The following is a 6,000-nucleotide window of genomic DNA, read 5'->3' as shown; positions in this document are numbered from 1 at the left end:
TTAATATCGTGAACACGCTACAATAGCGTGCTAACGAAATGGAATAAAATAAATCATACTTTTATTTTGGAGGTAACGTTTAAGCGTACTAAGTTAGGTCCAACTGAATTATCAAAAAAAAAAATAGTTTTAAAATGTGAAGGACAGAAGACACATTGTAATAGGTTTTCCAACAGAAAAATGTAGAATTAACTTTAAACTTAAATTTCTTTACGATTTACGTTTAAACTTAAAATCAGCTAAATATCCTTACATTTTAAGTTAAATAAATATCATCACAACGAAAAACAGAAATATCTAGTAACACTGACTAGGGTTTTTTTTTTATAAATTATCTAAATTATGTACCTTAGTAAAATGTCAAATGTTACTTTGAAAACAAAATTGCGGATATTAAGAACTACGTTTTCTTATGGGAAATTATTTCAACTTGTATTTAACAGAAAAATAAGTATAATAATTATTTTATTGAGTTGTTAACAACTTAAGAAATGTTCTTCGTTCATGAGCATGTTGTAACTTTGCTGACAACTTATTTTCCTTTAAACAACAGCCTTTTTCTTTTAAATGAATGTAATTATCAGCAACAGTAGGCATACAATTTGTACAAAGAAGATCTTGTAACATTTTGAAATATGATTTTGTCTATGACTACAGGAAACAAGTTCAGTCAGAAATATTTTTTGCAATATTTTATTGTAAAAAAAAAATTCTACTTTCCATACAATTTGTCGTTGCTACAATACAATATGTGTGAAGAATAAATTTATTTTCTGACTTGAGTGCCTTCTCGTGAACGCATTAATTCCTCGTTTTACACGAATAATCTTCGTAGCGTTTTATTGTGGCTTTATATTTTAACCAGGGACTCAAAAACACCCAATATAAACATTAAAGTGCGTGCAAAATTTATCACAAAATGCATGCAGTATAATAGATTTTACAATGATTTCTTTTTCGATTACGTACGTATATTGAAACTGTGAACCGGTATATTGTAAATTTTATCGTATTTGCAATGCTATTGTGTTCAATTTTACACGCGCTGATACGCCTACAAGTTACCACTTCCGGTCGCTGCATTAACATATTTTATTACATTCTTTTAAATACATGAAGAAATAGACTAAAAATATAATATATACAAGAGTGTATGTATAGTTTTAGGCAAACTCACAATAGTAGGAACGTACATAATAATTTTGGCACTCTCAATCTCATTGGAAGCATTACAAAACCAATTTCTGTCAACCAATCTTACTTAGCTACATTTTGAACCGTTTTGTAATAATAAAGATGTAACAAAAACTCATCATATTTCAGGTAATCGTACTTGTCATAACAAATAACTTTGGCGTAATAGTATACTGTTCTACAAAGGCGGAAAGTAGATTAATTATATTTAAGTACCACAATTTGGCAATAAACTCGACTATAATATTACTTCGTTACAATTTTTAAAATGAATTACTTGGTTATCTTTATTTATTAATTTTTCGTACGTATTTTTTATTTGTTACAAACATAACAGAAACTCCTTTGTAGTATTTTTTTTTACAATAGAGTAGAAATAATAAAATCGTTTCCGTCTAGGGTGGAAAAGTGTTATTTCTATAGAAAGTTCCAATTTTTTTCTCAATTGTACTATAAAAATAAATAATTTGAAAATTAATTACGGAGGAATGGGAAACCAATGGTATCTTTTTTTTTTTAAAAAAAAGGAGGTTCTCAATTAGACTGTATTTTTTTGTTTGTTAGGCGATTACTCCGCCATTTGTAAACCGATTTCGATTATTTTTTGTTGGAAACAGGATACCTCAGTAGTGGTCCCAATTAAATTTTAAGAAAATAGTCCACCTCCAAGAGTGGAAATTTAGGGATGAATCCGGTTTATTGAATTCACCCACTAAATAATTCAATAAAACTTGGCAAATAATCGAAAGTGTATCGATTTTTTTTTATAAAAAGTTATTTCTTATGCTGATTACGATCACCAGTTGACATATGCTCAAACAAGTAACTTGTCTTTTGATATCTGTGTTTCTGCAATCAAAGTTCTTTAAAACTCCTCAGCATGGCGAGGATCAAAAAAAATCTAACTTGTCAGCCTTTATCTTTTACCATAATTTTCCTAGTATAGATTAAACTTCTTCATACAAAAACGGCTTTTATTAGACAGTCTTTAGTTTCAAAACTAATTTACAGTACAGGTTATTAAAAATTAGAAAAATATGTCAATACGCGAGCAAGGGTATGGTATGGTCGATTTTGGGCTACATACACTTTTGGAGTATGTACGTCACACAAATTCATGTAATGCAATAATTACCCACCTCAAAGTCCTCCATAAGGTACCTTTGCCTGTATATCGTCACAAATGTACAGCAATATCACTCGATATAGAGAAACATATTTATGGTAAGCCAGCTTAAAGCTTTAATGTCATAAAAATACTTAGGTCACTTAATTGACTAAAGTTAGGTAATTGACTTAACATCATAAAACTAAAAGCTGACAAATTACTTTAGGGACCTGAAGAATTAACTTTTTACAATATTCGTGTTGTCAATTCAATATGGCTAGATTCCATACTAAGCTTGTTAGTAGGCTTTAGCACTGTGTTCATACTAAATATGTGTTCTTGTATCACGCTAACGTGACAGCGAACCGCACCAATTCTCTGGTCTCAAACCAGGAAACTCCTTATTACCAGAGAAACTGATTTCACTCCAGGGCACTGCCCAGAACACCCTGAAAATACTACCGAGAATCTAATCCAGGAGGTGCTCATCCAGCACCCACAAATGCAAATCGTAAGAGCGCGTTCCCATTATGTCGTAACATTTTAGTTATCGTTGCACGACTCGTCGCGTGTCGCCTGTTCCCCTATCACGACTATCTGTCGCGACTGTGTTGTGGACGTTTATTTTATCGTTGAACGACTGTATTGTCTAGCTGTGCCCACTGGATTGTGACCACAATTTATCGTTTCACGGCAGCCGCCTTGTCGTTTGCACGACAGAATCGTTTGAACTGCCATTATCTGTCGTCAAATTTTTATCGTCGGACAACGTCGTTCTACCTCTTCCCATTGTCACGACAGTCTGTCGTCGTAATGTCGAAAAAGCCGTGAACGACAGTTTATCGTGTTGTTCTGTGTTTGAAAACTTCATTTAAATATACAAGCCACGACACTTTAAACTGCACAACTATCTGTCGTTACGACATAATGGGTACTCGCCCTTAGGCGACCAAGGTCGTCAGTCAGTAATCTAAAACGGAGTATCATGTACTACACTTGCTGAAGTCATCAGTGGCGAGGTGTCCATATAACACGATTCCCACCGACTTGCCTAAAATTTTCCGCGTATTATCAAAAGATTGTACTAAACAACGCGCATACCCCAACACTTAAAAAAAAATCAAAATATTCACTATTAAACGCGTAATAACTTGTCCCTATGTATCCCAACCAATCAGCGCGAGGTAAGCCGGTGGATCTGAGGGTTCTATTTCATTCATGAAATCTACGCGCTATCTTTAAAACACACGCACACATTAGCAAAATCCCCTTTTTAACATATGGAGAAATGGCGACCGAGAAGAATTAATTTGCTTTTAGGCGAATAGTGTTCACGTAAATTTAAACCGTATTCTGACAAATTACTATTTAATTTGCTTTAATGTCAGAATCGTTGCCAGATGTAAAACTTTCTTAATGTAACAAAATTAGTACAATAGCAAATTAATACAAAATATGGTTAATTCGTATTTTGTAAATCTTAACGATAAATAGTGTTACATTTGTACCTATACCTATTTGAGCGTTTCTTTTTAATAGGGCTACGCAAAGAATGTTTATAGAAGGTCTTGGTAATTCGTAGGTAATTAAAATAGCAACATTTAGCATTCATGAGTTTGTTTAATCACAAACTTTCGTATCGCGTAGTAGTAAATTACTTTAAAAACTATAGTAATTTTATGTGTAGAATAAGTTAAGTGTGAAATGAAGTAAACTAGTATCTTGTGTGTACCAATAAGTGCTGTGTTTAAGTGTGGCCAAGGGGCCTTTTTAACGGGGAAAAGAAATTTTTGTTAGTGCTTTTGTTTCTTCAAAAAGTTAAGGAAAATTTTCACGCCTCGCCACTGGAAGCCATACATGTTTAGTAGACACAGTGCTGTAGTGTGCTGCTCGGCAAATGCGGTCGATCCCTAAATTGTCAGCGTTTATCTATCATGATGATCTAGAGGTAATAAGTTTTACCATAGGTAAGGATCGCAATGTTTAGATTTTTTAATCTGTAATAACAAAACAAGTTTTCAAAATGGAATGTTGACAGGGCTAAGTAAAATCAATCACATTAAAAGTATGGTTTGACTTTAAAAGGTATTCTTTATAGATTTCTCTTCGCTTATTATTAATTATTTACAATATTGCAAACAAAACATATAAGATAGATATAAATCTACTAACTTACGGTAACACAAATTGAATTTTTACGTAATGATATTTTTAAGGCAGTGACAAAAAAAATTTGATGCGTGCATAAAAAAGCTTTTGACTTATTTTGCATTGTCTATCATTTATTACACATGTATGTTCAGGATTTGTTCCGATTTTATTATATAAATAAAACGCTTTTGTTATTTAGAACTAGTACATCTTTGCAAAAATATATTCTCTCAAATTCACTTCCACATAATACACTGGAAATTCCATGTGTGTATACATAGAGACTGAAAAGTTACTTTTGGACCCTGAAAACGAGGCTCTAGTGTAGACTATGGGCATGAACACTCGTAATGTCCTTATTAGTTCTCTTCATCTCCACAAGATATAGATATAGGCGATAAGCATTTTCAGATATCAGTGCTTAAGAAAATGAAGTAAGTGATAGCTAGCAGTGACGATGAGCCCATTAAACGCAATTCCCACTCAATTATGTCTTTGGAAATATTTGTCTAGTGTAATACACTTTGTTCATCAAATCATTGGTGGGCGAATTAATAATACTATGGGTATTAATCCATAGACTGTTGCACAAGCAACTTTCCGTACAAAACCTTCACTGACTCAGGTTCAAACTAGCTTTCTTTTGAGTATATCCACTCTTTATCACTGATTGGTGGTGCTCGTACAATGATAGCTATTCATCATAATCCCACAGTCTGAGTCCGGTAAGACACGTATTCTATTTCACATGCATGTCGCTCATTAACACAATACAGACTCAATTCTAAGAATACACAAGGTTAAGGTAATAACGGCTTTACTATCCTAAAGTATGGTTACATCCAGAGAAACAAAAAAGTTAACGTATCGTATTCGCTAGATGGGCTGAATGTTGTTGTAGTTTTAGAACAAATTTCCAGTGGTGTTTTTGAATACACACTTAAGGCAGTCACCAGACTTACGGACACGGAACCGCATTAAGCCGGACAGAAAAATCTTTATGACCATGAAATAAGAACGAAAGTGACGTTTCGTATCGGCGAGCAGAAGCGTAAGCACGTTTACGCACTGTATCGGATTTGTGTTCATTCCGAATCCAAGATCCAAATCAATAAAACTCGGACCCACTTCGGATGTCGCTTGTGCACTAATACTCACTACTAGCACTTTGTGCACTAACACGCACTAGTATTGCTTATTTGGCAGTAATTGTTTCGGACGGATGTCGGACGGAGATCGAGAGTAGACCCCCGAATCCGAGAAAATACGAATATGATCCCCGTGACATCTCGGACCGTCATTTCCCGGATTCGGAACTGATACGCTCTTACACTCAACGTCTTACTCGCTCTTACGGAATGGACATAAAGGTTTTTCTGAATGTGGTGAGTTCCTTAAGCTTCTATGCCGGAAACTCATAAAAAGTGCATTTATGCTTTTAATGAACTCAAAGAGCAATATGATATTGCGCTCGAAAAATTCATGTTTCGTTTAATAAATCGTGTTAAGCAACTGTAAATGAGGTCATGACGAATTTCCTTTTTTAA

Source organism: Hyposmocoma kahamanoa, unplaced genomic scaffold (genome assembly GCF_003589595.1).
Source record: "Hyposmocoma kahamanoa isolate Upper Pololo Valley unplaced genomic scaffold, ASM358959v1 76, whole genome shotgun sequence".
NCBI lineage: Eukaryota > Metazoa > Arthropoda > Insecta > Lepidoptera > Cosmopterigidae > Hyposmocoma > Hyposmocoma kahamanoa.
Note: the sequence above shows the minus strand (reverse complement) of the source record.